The sequence below is a fragment of the Schistocerca piceifrons genome, chromosome 7 (assembly GCF_021461385.2).
Source record: "Schistocerca piceifrons isolate TAMUIC-IGC-003096 chromosome 7, iqSchPice1.1, whole genome shotgun sequence".
NCBI classification, from domain to species: domain Eukaryota; kingdom Metazoa; phylum Arthropoda; class Insecta; order Orthoptera; family Acrididae; genus Schistocerca; species Schistocerca piceifrons.
Window position 1 is genome coordinate 343864711 of NC_060144.1, and position 18932 is coordinate 343883642.

Genomic DNA, 18932 nt, shown 5'->3' on the forward strand with positions numbered 1-18932 from the left:
CGTCTTCTACAGTTTTGCTCTCTACAGCTCCCTCCCGTACAATGGAAGTCATTTACTGATGTCTTAACAGATGTCCTACCATATTGTCTCTTCTCCTTCTCATTGTTTTCCACATACTCCTTTCCTCTCCGGTTCTGCGCAGAACCTCCTCATTCCTTACCTCACAGTCCACCCAATTTTCAACATTCGTCTGTAGCACCACATGTCAAATACTTAGATTCTCTGCCGTTCCGGTTTCCCCACAGTCCATGTTTCACTACTATACAATGCTGTGCTCTCAGAAGTTTCTTCCTCAAATTAAGACTTAATACTTGTAGACTTCTCTTGGCCAGGATTGCCCGTTTTTCCAGTGCCAGTCTGCTTTTGATGTCCTCCGTCCTCCATCGGCTTTTGGTTATTTTGCTGCCTAGGTAGCTGAATTCCTTAACATCGTCTAATTTGTGCCCATAAAGTCGGATTTTTAGATTGTTGCTGTTCTCATTTCTACTACTTCCAGTTACTTTGGTCTTTCTTCGATTAACTCTCAATCTATGTTCTGTACTCAGTAGATTGTTCATTCCGTTCAGCAGATCATGTAATTCGTCTTCACTTTCACTCAGTTTAGTCATTTCATCAGCAAATCGTATCATTATTATCCTTTCATCTTGAATTTTAATTCCACTCCTGATCCTTTCTTTTATTTCCATCACTGCTTCTTCGATGTACAGATTGAACAGCAGGTGCAAAAGACTACTTCCTTATCTTATACCCTTTTTAACCCGAGATCTTCGTTCTTGCTCGTAGACTCTTAGCCCTTGTACATTTTGTGTATTACCTGTCTCTCCCTACAGCTTACACCTTTTTTGCTCACAATTTCCAACATCTTGCACCATTTTACACTGTCGAACACTTTTTCTAGGTCAATAAATCCCAGGAACTTGTCTGGCTTTCCTTTTATCTTGGTATCATTATTTACTGCAACGTCAGAATTGCATCTCTGTTGCCTTTACGTTTCCTAAAGCCAAACTAATCCTCATTTAACACATCTTCAGTTTTCTTTTCATTCTTCTCTATATTACTCTTGACAGCAATTTGGATGATTGAGCTGCCAAGCTAATTGTGTGATAATTCCCGCACCTGTCATCTTTTGCAGTTTTTGGAATTGACTATATGATATTTTTCCGAAAGTCAGATGGTGTGTCGCCAGACTCATACAGTCTACACACCAACGTGAATAGTCGTTTTGTTGCCACTTCCCCCAATGATTTTATTATGATGGAATGTAATTTATCTCTTCTGCCTTATTTGATCTTAAGACCTCCATACCTCTCTTAAATTTGAATACTGGATGACCTGTCTCCTTTAAATCGCCTCCTGTTTCTTCTTCTATCACATCAGACAAAATACAGGCCTTCATTGCACTCTTTCCATCCATCCGCTCTCTCCTCTGCATTTAACAGTGGAATTCCGGATGCACTCTCAATCTTACCACGCTTGCTTTTAATTTCACGGAAGGTTATTTTGGCCTTCCTATACGCTGAGTCTGTTCTTCCGACAATTATTTCTTTTTCGATTTCTTAACATTCTTGATGCAGCCATTTCGCCTTAGGTTCCCTGCACGTTCAACTTACTTTGTTCCTCAGCGACGTATATTTCTGTATTCCTGAAATTACTTAAACATTTTGGTATTTCCTTTCATAAATCAACTGAAGTATTTCTTCTGTCACCCAAGGTTTCTTGGCAGTTACCTTCTTTGTACCTATGGTATTCTTCTCTTTTTAGAGATGTCCATTCGTCTTTAACTGTACTGTCTACGTACGTATTCCTTATTGCTGTATCTACAGCCTTAGAGAGCCTCAAACGTGTCTCGTCATTCCTTAGTAATTCCGTATCCCACTTCTTTGATGATTAATTCTTCCTTAGTAATCTCTTGAACTTCAACCTACTCTTCTTCACTACTAAATTGTGATCTGAGTCTATGTCTGCTCCTCGGTACGCCTTAAAATCCAGTATCTTATTCATTAATCTGTGTCTGGCTATTAAGTAATCTAACTGAAATCTTCCCGTATCACCCGGCCTTTTCCAAGTATACCTCCTCCTCTTGTGATTCTTGAACAGAGTATTAGCTGTTACCAACTGAAATTCATTACAGAACTCCATTAGTCTTCCTCGCCTCTCATTCCTTGTCCGAAGCCCATATTCTACTGTAACCTTTTCCTCTACTCGTTCCCCTACAACTGTATTCCCGTCCCTTATTACTAATAGACTTTCATTTCCTATTAGGTACTGTATTACCCTTCCAATATTCTCAAACACTTTCAAAAAATGGTTCAAATGGCTCTGAGCACTATGGGACTTAACATCTGAGGTCATTAGTCCCCTATATTTAGAATTACTTAAACCTAACTAACCTTACGACATCACACACATCCATGCCCGAGGCAGGATTCGTACCTGAGACCATAGCAGCAGCGCGGTTCCGGACTGAAGTGCCTACAACCGCTCGGCAACAGTGGTCGGCTTCAAACACTTTATCTCTTCAGCTTCAGCTTGCGACGTCTGCATGTATGTCTAAACTTTCGTTTTCGATGTTGATTTGCTGTCGATTCTGATAAAAACAGCCGTATCATTGAACTGTTCATATAACACACTCTTTGCCCTACCTTCCTATTCATAACAAATCCTACTTCTGTTATACGATATCCTGCTGCTGTTAATATTACCCTGTCCTCATCTATGCAGAAATCCTTGTGCCCTTTCCATTTCATTTCATAAGAACCCTACTATATCTAGATTGAGCCTTTGCATTTCCATTTTCTGATTTTCTTGTTTCTCTACCACATTCAAGCTTCTGACATTCCACGCCCCGATACGTAGAGCGTTAGCCTTCCGTTGATTATTCAGTCTTTTTCTCATGGTAACCTCCTCCTTGGCAGTCCTCTCCCGGAAATCCGAATGGTTGACTTTTCCGGAATCTTTTGCCAATGGAGAGATCATCATGACTCTTCTTCAGTTACAGGCCATAAGTCCTGTGGGTACACGACATGTGTCTTTAATGCAATGGTGTCCATTGCGTTCTGCATCCTCATGCCGTTGATCATTGCTGACTATCCCGTCTTTAGGGACAGTTTCCCACCCCAAGGGCAAGAGAGTGCCCTGGACCTCTGTCCACTCCTTCGCCCTCTTTGACAAGGCCGTAGGAAGAATGAGTTACAAAAACAGAAGATTCTCCGCAGAATCGACGAGGATAGGAAATTGTGGAATTTACAGACAAGAAGAACGGACAGGATAATTGGATGTGTGTTAAGACATCAAGAAATAACTTCCACAGTTATTAAATCATTAGTGAAGAGTGAGTTAATAATGTAATGCAGCTTTCTGCCATAAGTTACTAAGTTTATTTGTGAGTTGATGTAGTTTCTACACAGTGTTAAATTCTAGGGACTATGCTTGTCGTGTAAGGGCAAAAGGTGAATTGTTAGATGTCTGAAACTCTAGAAACGGCACTGGTCGCGATGGACAGCCTTCTGGCTGCTGCTCTAAGCTGTGGCGATGTTGAGGTACCAGTGGTGAAAGCGGACACATTGGCGCCGCTGGAATCTCCTGGCACTCCCTATGTCACTGCGTCTTTCGATGGACTCCATATGGTCTGTCCACACTTAAGGGTGAGTGTGAACGACACGCAGTTAGCCATTGCTCTCTAAGGATCTCATTTTATGACAGTTATAGGTCTGTTCTTTATTCTGCTATTCCAGGATCAAAGGCGCTTACGAAAAAGGACTATTGCATAGAGCACCAAAGGAAAGAAGTCATTAAGAAACTAGGTAAAATGAATGTTTTGCGACACTTCTTTAAGTACTTTGACCAGTAATGAAAGCACTCGCGATTAATAGTTTTATAAATAGCAGTCAATTCGGGAAAGAACGCCAATTTATATTTGGTATGCTTGCCAGGAGGTCTTGTGCGATATGTGGAGGAGGCTTTATCGTCGGTTATTGAAAGGACTGGATGCAACCGGGTGCATATGGTGGCCCACGTCGCCACAGCTGATGATTGCTGCCTGGATTCTGAGGGCATCGTAGGACCCTTTCTGCGAATTGCTTTACTGGTGCAGCGAGCTGGCGTCACGCTGAGTGCAAGCACGGCTCCCCATTTGCAGCATCGTTCCCAGAGTAGATCGCGGCTCTCTGGCCAGAGGCTGAGTGGAAGATCTAAATCAGATGCGCTGACGGTTTAGCGACGACCTCGACCTCCGCTATCAGGTAGAGAATTACAGCCCACCCCTCCACCATCTAAATAGGTCAGGAGTGCACTACCCAAAGAATGTGAGTACTCAGGTAGCAGAGTTCGTGCACATAGAATTTACTTAGGTCAGAGGACTCATTTCAGTGAAGAAATGCCTACAGAATTAGACTCCATCACTTCTAGAGAAGATATTTCTGGCACCCAGAACAGAAAATTAAAAATAAATTCTATTGTGGTTTCAGTAAACCATAAGAGCATTAATTGTAAGGTCTCAGGATTATTCTCGCTTATTAAAGGTGGTAATACCAAGATAGTATTAAAAACAGACAACACCAACGAATTACAAATTTCGGATTGGAATATACATAACAAAGATAGGATCGGAGTCAGTGGTGGCGGGGTATTTACTGTTGTAAAAATCTCTATAGTATGTATTGAACATACTACACATTCAGATTGCGAAAAAGTGTGGATAGAGGTAAGTATCAAATGTGATTCAAAAAAAGCATTCAGATGAGTTTTTAGATTAGTTTTGTCATGTTCCGTAGATCATTTTCACAATTATTTCATCGATATGATGTGGAGCAAGTCAGATTACAAGATTTATATATAGACATATGAATAGTGCTAATATTAATATTACTGAAATTTTTAGTTCTACACATGCAACTACATTTAGAGGTACAATTTTTTTACCAGTTCTGAAAAAGAAACTCGTCCATGGAATGGAAGGAGTTGTCCAAAAGAAATGATTTTAAACTATATTTAAAACTTGATCTGCTGCCTCCCAGACACTTTATGTTGTTGGGCAAATGATCAAAGAATTTTGTTGCTGAATAATGCACTCCTTTTTGAGCAACTGACAGCTTCAATAACGGATAGGAAAGGTAATTTTTCCGTCTAGTGTTGTACATATGAACATCACTGTTCTTCGAGAATTGAGAAGGATTATTTATAACGAATTTCATTGGCAAATATATGTACCCTGATGGTGCAGTTAAAATACCTAACTCGTTGAATAGGTGTCTACATGACGTCCCTGGGAGAACATCACTAATTATTCTCACTGCTCTCTTTTGTGCAATCAACACTTTATGTCTAAGTGGTGGATCACCCCAGAAAACTATTCCATAAGACATTATTGAGTGGAAATATGCGAAGTACGTTTGGAGGCTGATGTGTTTATTACCAAGACTAGCGATTATACGAAGAGCGAAAGAAGCTAAACTTAATTGTTTGAGAAGCTCAGTAATATACTTCTTCTAGTTCAAGTTGTCATCAATGTGAACACCCAAAAAAATTTGGAGAAATCTACCCCGTCAACTGAGCCCTGTTAATATGCTAAATCAATTGTTGGTATGTCTCTATTCGGTGTACAGAACGGGATATAGTGAGTTTTTTCAAAATTAAGGGAGAGTCCATTTTTTGAGGACCACTTAATAATTCTTTGAAAGACATCCTTAACAATATCTTTAGCTTCTTTTTCTGGAATGGGATTTATTCTAACACTCGTATCATCCGCAAAAAGTGCTAGCTCTGCTTGCTGAACGTTAAGTGAGGTGTCATTCACATGAATAAGGAACAGCAGAGGACCCAAAATTGAACCCTGTGGGACTCCCTTAGTGATAACTCCCCATTCACTAGAATTTACCATCCTCTCAACGTTATTTGTGTTATTCAGCACAAATTTTTGCTTTCTGTTTGTTAAGTACGATTGAAACCAGCTGTGTGTATAGCCTTGAGTTCCATAAATCCAGAGGTTTTAGTGTTACATGATCCACACAGTCAAATACCTTGAAAAGATCACAAAAATACCAACTAGCGATAATTTGTTATTTAGGGCTTTTACTATTTGATGGGTATACTATTTGATGGGTAAATGTGTAGATGGCATTCTCAGTCGAGTAACCCGTCCGGAAATTATTTTCACTTAAGTGTGAGATTACTCTTGAATACATGGCATTTTAGAATATTTTAGAAAATGAATTCAGCAATGAGATTGGTCTATAATTATTTAAGTCACACTTGTTCCCTTTCTTATGAAGAGGTTTGACAATTGCATATTTCAATCCGTCTGGAAAAATACCCTGTACCAGCGAAGCATTATATATATCACTAAGGACTCCACTTATTAAATTAGAGCAACACTTCAAAATTCTGTCCATCAACACCAAATATTTATAATTCCCTTAATTTCGGTGGAGGATGTTGGTGCTATTTCTAAAGGCCTAAAGTCCTGGGGATTGACGTTTCTAACATTTTTCTTTTGTTTCTTCAACTGAAACCTTGAACTCTATTTTTGCTGCTACATTCAGAAAGTGACTGTTAAAAATACTTGCAACCTGTGAATTATCACTCACAACATCATCATTTAGCTTTATTACTACGGTGTGCTATGCACTGTCAGGCTGCACCATCTCCCGTTTGAAAATATTCTATATAGTTTTAATCTTGTTATCCGCATTATTAATTTCTGTCAGAACTCATAAGCTTCTCGACTTCATAATGACTTTCCTTAAAATATTACAATATCTTTTGTATTAGGCAAGTAATGTCGGATCCTGACTTATTCTGGCGTGTCCATATATTTCCCTCTTCCTCTTACACGATATCTTAATTCTCTTAGTAATCCTTGGTTTACTTGACTTTGTAATGGATTTTTTGGATAACGTTTCAGGAAAGCAACTCTCAAATATTGAACCAAATTTACGGTGGAATAAACTGAATTTGGCATCAGCATCATTTCCTGTGTGTACTTCATCCCATTGTACCTCTTCTAGACTGCTCTTAAAACTCTGTACCCTGTTCGCATCAGTAAGCTTCCCTGCCTTTTCTGAACCTGCCTGAAGCCTGTAAAGTGCTAGTTGTGTTATTTCCATTAACTGTGCATCATGATCAGATAGCCCATTAACAACATAAATTGTTTCTGCCTGAGCACTGTCTATGAAAATGTTATCTATAAGTGACCTACTATCCTGATATACACGAGTTGGAAAATTTACAACAGATACTAGATTGAAACAACCAAACAAAGATTCTAGATCATTTTTCCTATCCGTATCTTTTAAGAAATCTACCTTAAAATCACCACAAACCAAACCACTAAGTGCTTCTTTTTGCCTGACAGGTATCTCAATAATGCCTCGATATTTTTCATGAATCGCTGAAAGTTACCTTGAGACGATCTGTAAACTGTTACAATTACTGCAGAAGTATATTGCAGTAGTAACTCACAAGCACTTGTTTCAAGGATCTGATCTACACAAAAACTATTTGTTTTAATATTTTTGACTTTGTGTCTAGTCTTTGTATAAGTAACAACTCCTCCTTTTTCCATGTTGACTCTACATGAATGCTAATCTGTAATCCCTTAAATTTAGCTTCTCCATCCCTGCGGTTACATGGTGTTCAGAGAGACACAAAACATCTATACCTTGAGAATTCACCGCACTTTCTATGCATACAAGAAGCTCATCGATCTTATTTTTCAATCCTCTAATGTTCTGATGACACACAAATTTGATTTCTTTGGATACTGCCACAGACATTATGGCACTGTTCAGCATTCTCTCTCTGCAACCTGACTCTTACCTTAAAAATGTGTCCTTCTGACTCCAGTAATCAGAGGTATTTTGTCTTGTATGCATGTGGCCCCCCTGACATTTTCTCCAAGATCAACTAATCTATCCCTCCCCATCCTATTTAGGTCCAGGCCATGACTAGTGTAACCCCACCTCCCAATTGCATTTACAGTCACATTACAGATATGAGAGTTAGTGCCGGGTTCGATTCCCGGCAGGATCAGGGATTTTCTCTGCCTCGTGATGACTGGGTGTTGTGTGCTGTCCTTAGGTTAGTTAGGTTTAAGTAGTTCTAAGTTCTAGGGGACTGATGACCATAGATGTTAAGTCCCGTAGTGCTCAGAGCCATTTCAAACATTAGAGATTTAGTGTCTGCCAACAGTAACCTTCCACCCCCCCCTCCCACCCCCCCCTCCCCCAGAGCTCTCTGTTAACACGGTTGACAGCCGTATTAACCCAGGGCTGGTCATGCCGCTGCAGAACAACCACAAACCCCACACGAGTGAGAGCCGTTGCTGCTTCTATTACATCCAGGTCACACCTACCACCACAGTCCGAACTGCTAGCCAATCTGTTTCCTGCTCCTCCTACTGTAAGAACATGGTCCTCACCATCAAAATCTTTGCACAAGGCCCCTAGGTTTTCTGTAACCTGGCTAAACTTAGCACTAGCTTTCACAGTGCTTGTGACCTGGTACTCGACTCCTAGCCTATCTTGTAGCAACTGGCCTACACCTTTCCAATGACTGCTACCTAACAGCAGGAATCTTTTCTTTCTGCTTGACTTTACTCCCGACCTAACATTACAATTGTTGCTACGAGCCCGCTGCACCCTACATTGCTCAAAAACTGTTTGGGGCTCTTCTGCTTCAGGTAACAAATCAAACTGATTGCTCACTGGAATCTGAAAAGTGATTTCTGGGGTTTTCTCCTTCCGACTACGACTTTTTTACCTGATTCCAGCTCCCATTGTCTCTTTCCCCCTCAACCTGTCTAATTCGAGGTACACCATTTCTAGTTCATTCTGAGGGGCACAGATCTTTTTTCCCAGTTCCACGATTATCCTGTCACGGCTACATAACCTATAACTCCATTGGCGAGCCTCATGTGGCACTATAAAAGCTTCCCCGCTACAATCACACCAGTGAAACACAAACCCATAATCCTGACACTTCACTCCCGTGCTAACCGAAGACGGTACTGATTCTATGTTTGAAATTTGCCCTCTGGTTCCGCAGTACCGCGATCGGTAGTCGAGCGGTCTGAGACGCCTTCTTACGGTTCGCGCGGCTGCCCCCGTCGGAGGTTCGAGTCCTCCCTCGGGGATAGGTTTGTGTATGTTGTCCTTAGCGTAAGTTAGTTTAAATCAGATTCAGTAGCGTGTAAGCCTAGCGACCGATGACCTCAGCAGTTAGGTCCCACACGACGTTACCACAAATTTCCTAAAATTTCGCACCGGAGGGGAAAATACGGGAACTAAAATCAAGCAATTCTTACGTAATTGGATTTTATGGTGAGCATCCGTTTTTGTAAATTCACGGGAAGGAATGGGCGATGCCTGTTTACTAGGGACTTCGAGGGGCGCCTATAGCGCCAGTTGGTTAAATAGGTTAAATAGCGACAACTGAAGTTACTAACCTGAGTGTATTTCTTAAGGAAGCAATGTCATTGTTCATGTAATCTGCCTCAAAGCAAAACCACTGAAATGTTTAGTTATGAAATTTCAGTTCTGTTATTCGATACGAAGTTTTAAGGTGTGTTCATCTTTAATAGTGCAGTTGCCCCTTTTATATTTTATTTCAGTTACACACTTTTATTATTTTAATGAACATTGGCCACTGTAGTTTCCCTTATTCTTTTAATTTTTGGGTCAGTTGGTAAAATAAAATAAAAGTCACATAATTCTCTCGAGGGTTAAACTCATTTAAGGAACTGATGTTCCGTAAAAATTTTTGTATGTTCAAGAGTGTAAATGGTATCATGTGTCCGTTAGAGACTACTTGCTGTTTTGAGGTTGTTCCAATGTTACCTACCTGAGGAGCGGCCGCTTTCGGCTTCTTGTTCACGGGGCTTATGGTAACCGCTTGTGATTAATGTGAATACTCCTTTGAACTGTAGACTATTTTGATTATTTGTTGTGAATCTTTAATTATAATGAAATGTCAGTTTGTAAGACTTACGGCCTGCGGCTATCAGTTAGCTTGTGCTCTTGAATTGTCCTTCCTACTCTCCTTGTATTATTTCCCCCTTTCTTCTAATGTATCCTTTTGATGATTCAATACTTCCTGCCTGACTTTTTCTTATGGGAGTTTATGTTCTAAAGTTTGTGTTAGTAGAGTAGGACTTTTCTCCAGCATTTTTGGTCAACCATTTTACTTACTACAATGTGAGCAAAATGAAAGAGATCCATAACACATTTCATGCACCTTAAGACAGGCAACCCCAGTTAAGTCATCTGCCGCAGGTGAAGAAGACGTAAGTAGAGTTACACATCTTAAGGCGCATGAAATGTTTTCTGGGGCATTTTTATTTACACACCTCGCATAATCTTTATGTGCCCTTCACAAGTACTTGTGCTACATGGCAACTTCTCAGTTTCGTTGCACATATACGTCGAACATACCAATTCTTGATTCCTTTCTTCGGTTGTCTCCTTTTCTCGCTAATTTTTTGTTGTCCCTTCTTCCTTAATCACATCTTACGGTTTCCCGCTTTTCTTTTGCGCCATGTGCCAAAGAAAGTGTACGCGGTTATCTGTATGAAATAAGAGACACTGTCATAAATATTGTACATGAAAATACATGTTATTACCAACTGCACAATTACTTAACAGTTAATCCAGTCGTCGTCATTATAGATTATAGTTTGGCACGTTAGCCTCTCTCTCTCTGGTAAATCGTCTACGTTTCCAACCTCTAAATATCGTCTGACCCACTTCGAAACGAATATCTTCCACTCTCTAAGAATTTTATCAGCATCTCCAAATGAAAGCTTTGGTCCCTTTGGATGCCTCGTGACAGTTCAGATATCTTGTACTCATTTTAAACGGCAACCGACAAAACAAAAGCAGGCCGGGGTGGCCAAGCGGTTCTAGGCGCTACAGTCTGGAACCTCGCTACCGTTACGGTCGCAGGTTCGAATCCTGCCTCGGGCGTGGTTGTGTGTGTTGTCCTTAGGTTAGTTAGGTTTAAGTAGTTCTAAGTTCTAGGGGACTTACGACCTCAGAAGTTGAGTCCCATAGTGCTCAGAGCCATTTCAACCACTTTGAACAAAACAAAACATTCAACGCCCACACTGTTTATCTCTGCACTGTGCAAAAGCGCATTAATTACCAATTCGAGACCACTAACAGAGATGTCGCTGTGGATGTTACATTTGAAATTATGGCGCACAGTTTCTTGTGGAACTGACTGTACTTGAGATTCTTCACCTCAGAGCCTCCTTAGACTGTTTCCAACTTCCAGAAGCACGAAAATATTTCATGTGTCTAACCTTCTGACGTCTACCTCTATTCATTCATCCTCGAGTAATCTTTCTTTCTATAAACCATTACTTTTCCACTTTTCTAGTGTCTTCTCTCAGTCTTCTTGATTTGTAGGCCATGGTGCCATTTGGTATTGTTCTCCATTATTTTTGTCTTTCTTTGAACCATGCTGAAGATTGTGAGCTAGGATCGCTGTCTACTAGTATTTTGCTTAATGCTCTTTGCAAGCACTCTTTACTGTGGACTGCTTTCAACGCCCCAGGAAGCCGTTTGCTCCGCCGTAAACTGAAAATGAGGGTTTTCTGGGCGTGTTTTTCCTCTCTCTCTTTCTCTCTCTCTTTCTTTAGGGCTTTTGTGTGAAGTTCGTGATAGTCTGGTCTGCTTTATAAACGCCGGTGTAACCCCCCAATTAGCGTCATGAAACGATATTTCAAATGTGGGCATTGCGTCACAGAAGACGATTACTGTGCAGTGAGAAACGACAAGTAAGTGTGGAAATATTCATGCTGGCGTCGCGTGTCCGGACGCCGACCTCCATGCTGTGCCGACAGTCGCGCAGCCAGCCCGCTAGCTAGTGGCCCCTTCCGTGCGCGGCTATCGTCGGCGACATGCATTTAGGCCCACTGAGGCTACCGTCACGACATCACGGCAGCCCCTCTGCAATACTGTGCAGGTAATCCACGGCCCATATTACGCTCTGATACAATCTTGACAACTTATTCTTCTGAAACCACTGCCTGTGTTGGTGCGCAAAGGAGAAAAAGTCCAACCTACTTGTCAGCAATTGACATCGGTTCGCTGTATGTACTTGGCAAAGCAAGTGGACGCGAGAGTTGGTGTACTTAAAAAAATACCAGTTTACGACCTACTTTGGCTCTACTGTCAGGAAATTTGGCCTTCTCAACATAGACGGGGCATTTCTAGTCAAAAAATTCTACTAGTATCACACATTGACCATATTCTGAGGAAGAAATGACTGAGAATGTATATCTGGAGCACAGCATTTTATGGAAGTGTATTGTGCTCTGTGCGAAAACCTGAAAAGAAGTTTCAAAGCGTTGGAATTTAGTGCTATAGAAGGGAAATTAGACGGACTGATGAGGAGATTCTCCACAGAGCCGGTGAGAAGAGCATCATGTGAAAAACATATACAGGAATAAGGGACAAAATGACAGGATATCCGTTAAGATACGAGGGAATAGCTTCCACGATATCTAAGTGAGTTATAGAGGGTAAAAAATAAGATATTGGAATATATTCAACACATGATTGGGGACGTTAACAGAAGAGGGATTCACTGCTAGCCGCATCAAAGAAGTCAGAAGACTGATGATTTAAAAAAAGAATTTATTTAAATATTTGAACTCAACTGTCAAAATTTCTGAAGTGGTTCGGAGATACTTGCTATTTTTGATCAAAAATTCAAATGGTTCCAAGCACTATGGGACTTAACATCTGTGGTCATCAGTCCCCAAGACTTAGAACTACTTAAACCTAACTAGCCTAAGGACATCACACATATCCATGCCCGAGGTAGGACTCGAACCTGCGACCGTAGCAGCAGCGCGGTTCTGTGGTGGCTCTTTACAGGGTAGTAATGAAATTGTAATTCTTTTACCTTACAACCCAAATACCTTTGTTTCTTCAAAAATGAAACTGTGAAATTTTGTAACAACGCGTATGTAGAACATTCATCAGAGGAAGCAAACTGTGAAACTGCATTGCTCTTCTTTGTCCGCTCATTCCTTATCAACCATTGTCTGATAGTGTTCTGAAAAAGTATGGGATTGGGTTTCACCCATTTTCCTAAATCATAGACTCTTCTTGTGTAAGAATTTTCCCCCCTACAATGCTTCAGCGCACATGTCGGTTCTAACGGAACTGAAAATCATGAAATACAAGGTATTTCAACAAAATGATTTAGCCCAGCTTTCATTGCAACTGTTAATAGTGAACAGCTTGTAATTTCAGAATTTCATCTTCAGTAAAACGAGAATATACTGATGATGACATATATGTGCTGGAATGTATGAGTAAGAAAATTAATGTCAAAACAACTTGTGTTTACAAAAGCAGGAGGAACACAGCCCCATAAAAATTTGACAAGTAAATTGCTGCTTATAACGTTCGATACCTATCAGTGAACAATCTTTTATCGACAAGCCAGTTTCAAATTACAAACATGGAATATTACTTTTCTCTGAAGATGGCATTACTTTTAGCATGAGCTCGTAAATATGATTGTGATCACGTAAATAAATTACAGAAAGTTTATAATTAATATATGTACTTCTTGTTTCAATTAGATGTGAAAAATTAAACAAAGTAAAATAGTGCATTATACCTCGCAGTGTTCTGATCGTGGTTTCACTTAAATTGCAACAGAACGTATAGCTTTGGTGAGATTTAGTAAATGATGATACAAAAATATTTAGAAGCTATTTCATGAGATAGAATTCGTGGGCATCTAGGTCTATGTCAGTCTCACTCGATAGTTTCAGTAAATCAGTATGTGCCACAGAGTAATATCCCAAGTTTGATGACGGACACAGGAAACATTCTTCATTGTGATGTTTGAATTCAACGATGATTCTACCATAACAGAATAGACATCTAGTCTTAAATGGGGCCTCAGGCTTGTTTACTTCCGTCATAGGATCCTGGAAAGATTAACTCGCCTAAGAAAAATATTGTTATTAGGACACATTCAAGTGCACCCTTTGTTTATCAAGTCAAAAAGAGTGAAGTAACTAATGTCTCGATACAACACGGAGTTTTTTACGTTAAAGGGATACGTTCCTACAAGAGTAGACACAGCTAAGCCGTAGTGTGTTGTGAAGAATTAGGAAATTCTATACTCACAGTCTGGTCTATGAACTATGTCCCACAGTACGATAATATTTAGAGACCATAATACATGTAGAAGTTTGTGAATATAATACGAAAAGGGAGTAAGTAAGTGCAGTAGCATGTAACATCAGAAATACATCTGTGACATTTAGATGTTCAGAAAGGCATGCTCTAGGACCTGGTCATGCTATTTGTCACTGTACGAAACTACTCCAGCATCATTTACCTCTGTACAGTGGCCTGCCTGTTAAGTTTCTCATATATACCGGGTGATCAAAAAGTCAGTATAAATTTAAAAACTTAATTAACCACGGAATAATGTAGATAGAGAGGTAAAAATTGACACACATGCTTAGAATGACATGGAGTTTTATTAGAAGAAAAAAAAAAAAACAAAGTTCACAAAATGTCCGACAGATGGCGCTGGACAGCAAAACTGCTACCGTGACGGGTGAGAGGTACGCCAATATGTTAAAGAATCGCATCATCCCCAGCCTGGCTCATAAACACCTGCTGGTACGTACGATGTTTATGCAGGATAATGCTCCACCCCATATTGCTAGATGCGTGAAAGGTCTCTTGCGCGCATCGTTTGGTGATGATCGTGTGCTCAGCCGCCACTTTCGTCATGCTTAGCTTCTCAGGTCCCCAGAGCCCAGTCCGTGCGATTATTGGCTTTGGGGTTACCTGAAGTCGCAAGTGTATCGTGATCGACCGACATCTCTAAGGATGCTGAAAGACAACATCCGACGCCAATGCCTCACCATAACTCCGGACATGCTTTACAGTGCTGTTCATTATTCCTCGACTACAGCTATTGTTTAGGAATGATGGTGGATATATTGAGCATTTCCTGTAAAGAACATAATCTTTGCTTTGTCTTACTTTTTTATGCTAATTATTGCTATTCAGATCAGATGAAGCGCCATCTGTCGGACATTTTTTGAACTTTTGTATTTTTTTGGTTCTAATAAAACCCCATGTCATTCCAAGCATGTGTGTCAATTTGTACCTTTCTATCTACATTATTCCGTGATTTATTCAGTTTTCAAATTTATACTGACTTTTTGATCACCCAGTACATGAAGCTAAAATTCGAAATTTGAGCTATTTTAGAAACTCTTCAATCCATAGAAATTTTGCGGGGCTATGGTCCGAAAAATGTTACTTGCGAAGTTCATGTGCAATTCCACATGAATTCTGGGCAGAGGAATATATCACCTATAGTAATATGGCAACTCTGCAGGAGTAGTCTCCAGGGCCCTTAGTATACTCGAATTAATTATGTTTCTTGTTAGTAGGAAAGGTACAACGTTTGTTTAATTTCACATAAAAAACCTTCTTTGCTTTTAAATCTATCTATGGGAGAATATACCATGACACAACAATTCGAGATGGGGCGAAAGATAATTTAGACAAGCGAATTACCCTCACATTCCAAGAAGAATGTAATAATTTCATTTTGAAGGCAAGCAGATGCTGACAGGTGTGGATATTATCGAACTACGGGTTTCATAAATTATGGTTACAAAATACTGATGCGAATTATTTACAGAAGACACGTCTTGGGCTTGGAATCTGATTGACTCGATTTGAACTGACTTCAGTGATGATACCGGCTTCGAACTGAGTTCCGATGTCCAGTGAAGACGTGTGTGGAGACGCTCCAGACATCGAAGGGATACCAACCTGTCGACCGCCATACATCTCTACTACCAGAAGTGATGGTATAGGGTGCCATTTCTTTTCATAGCAAGACCTCTTTGGTTGTCATCGGCACCCTTACAGAACAGCTGCAGCTGTACATAACATCTACGGATTGTCGTCCCCAGCTCCATCATATGGCTTCGCATCTTTTACATTTTTTTATGTTTCTGTTAGAGAGTACTTTAAATTTTGGCGAAAACAATTTAATTCTGTCGCAGATGGGAACGGAGTGGGAAGATCAGTGATGGTGATGGATCGTGTCTTGAAATGAATCTGAACATTTATATATATATATAAAAAAAGATAATGAAATGTGATTGAGTTAAATCAGAAAATGCTGAGGGAATTAAACCAATAAATAAGACGATAACTGTAATAGGTGAGTTTCAGCATTTGGGCGGCAGTGTACTCGTAACTGCCGATGGCCGAAGTACTGAGGCTATATAATGCTGACTGACAATAGTAAGAAAAGCATTTCTGAAAAAGGGAATTGAGATTTTGTGGCGTATCCTCGAGCGGAAGTGAAACGTAGATGATAAACAGTTCAGAGAAGAGAACAGAAGGTTTAGAAATACGATGCTGCAGAAGAAAGCTAAAATTGTATGGGAAGATAGAATAACACATGAAGAGTTAGTGAATGGAACTTGATTAAAATAAGGGGATCGATTCCTGAGACATTAATACAGTGAATCGGAGAAAGATGGTAATCAACGTATGATGCCTACTTACTCGTGTTAGTTCACTGTGTTAAGAGATCACAGCAGTCGGTGGTCCATTGCTTCCTTGAGTCCAAGTATCGAGCAACAAGCGGTATGTGCCTTTGTAATGGGTGTTTTTCGTCCTTGGGATCAAAAAACCGTAGTATGTACTGAAAAGTACGCTGTAAAATAATTGCTGCTTTATTTAAAAACAATAACAGCATTTCTGTACATTGTTACCAGTTCTAATCGTATACTGATCAGGTACTCTATATCTCGAAGTATGTGTGTGTCCAGTACTTCCCGTTGGCTGCCGCACTCGAACACGATTTGAACTTGCATCTCACCCCAACGCGTGGGAAAAACGCCCTATTTTCTTCGGAGTAAGATGGACACTCGTAATAACTCTTTTTTACATTTGTGAAGACAGCATCAAGTTAGCTATGGAGCTTGTAAAGATAGTGGCATGAACTGTTTTAGGCTGGCTCAGAAGTATCAGATTCCACATCGGACATGTTCTTGTGAAGAGTAAATATCAGCCGTAGAACTGTCGATAACTGCAATACAAACTTTTAATTAGTAGTAATTGAAAATAAAATATATATAATAAAACTGGTGACGGTATTAAAATTATTTTGATATCTTATATCGATCTTCGGGATAAAAAAAGGAATAAGACACAAAGAAGTTATAATTTTGTCATATACATCGGTATTCAGTTTGAAGAAACGTTGCCCAACATGTTTGATTAATCTCGTTTTGAAAGTAAAATCTCAAATGTTCGCGTCACAATTTCATGTAGATGTAAAATGTAAGGCCTCTACCTCGCGACGCACCATGAATCCTTAATTTAGTAGTGGAGGAAAGAGTGGAGGGATAAAGATTGGCGAGGGAGACGAATATTTGTCTACAGTAAAGAGGTTGCAGTGGTGATGCAACGTGGAGAGCTCAATCAAACCAGCCGTCAGAGTGAAGCAAATGGCTCTGAGCACTATGGGACTTAACAGCTGTGGTCATCAGTCCCCTAGAACTTAGAACTACTTAAACCTAACTAACCTAAGGACATCACACACATCCGTGCCCGATACAGGATTCGAACCTGCGACCGTAGCAGTCGCGCGGTTCCGGACTGCGCGCCTAGAACCGCGAGACCACCGCGGCCGGCCAGAGTGAAGATCACAACAAATAATAGAACAGTATATTTCGACCTTCATAAACGGAAATGTGTTATTTTTGCATCTCATTACAAGTGTCAACAATTACTGACATCCTCCCAGGGCTACAGTATTGACCTCAGCGTATAATAACGTGTAGTAGGCACTGCATCTAGAAGTCAGAGAGTGGGCTGAGACCAGTGGCTGCAAGAGATCTGCGGTGATCTGTCGTGAGGTTGGTAACGACTCCCGATGAGAGCCCTTGGACGCGGCGTGGCGGACGACCACTCGACGCCCTCCTCGGGGCTGCCAACATAAAGCCGACGCTGTCACGGACAGCCGCCCACTCCAGAGGTCAGCGCGGCAGCACGGTGGCTCCACTAGGGGCAAGCGGAAAACCACTCGGCACTGTCCTGGGCGGCCAATCAAAGCTTGCCACGTGACAAGGGCCTTAGCGATGTTCAGGTCATAGTGAAAATATCGTCTGGGGCCACGCCGAGCACGTGACCGTGCGCTGCTAAGAGAAGCAAAAGTAATTAGTGCATGCTGAAAGGATATGGACAGGGACAAATCGTATAACTTACACACGATCCAGTCATATTGACTGGACTACAGCCTGTCTTCGACGTCAATGTGCAATAACCACTCAAGTGGCAGCACTGGCAGTGGAGGGTATACAAAGCATGTAGAGGGGACGCGGGAACCGTGCTGTCGTTGTCGTAATGCGGAAACGGAGTGGTTTACTTTACATTCAAAGTGCACGATTTTTGGCTTTCAAGCCAATGGTGAAGCATTTCCGAACCGGCTACGTTTGTAAACCGTTCATATGCCGCCGTGGTTAAAGTATAGCGTGCATGACAAAATAGCGCTATTAATAATCATCTAGTGGAGTCGCAGTTATTCTTGTTTGCATGCTTATCAAGAAAATTGGATGACGAATTCCGCCTTATACAAAACACCTCTGGAGTTTTGTTTTACCCAGACATATTTCAGCACTTATTGTGCTATCTTCAGTGGATTACTTTACTTCCTTTCCGTAAAATTGTTATTGCATATTAACATTTAGAGAAAATATTTGGTGCAAATGATATATATTTGTGAAAGAAGTGATTGTTGTCATATATTACACACAGTTTGTTTACAGTTCACAACTGATATATGTATTATTGGGTTGATGCATTGTAATAAACATAAAACAGAAGTTCTAAAGAACTATTAAAACCACCTCCCAGACA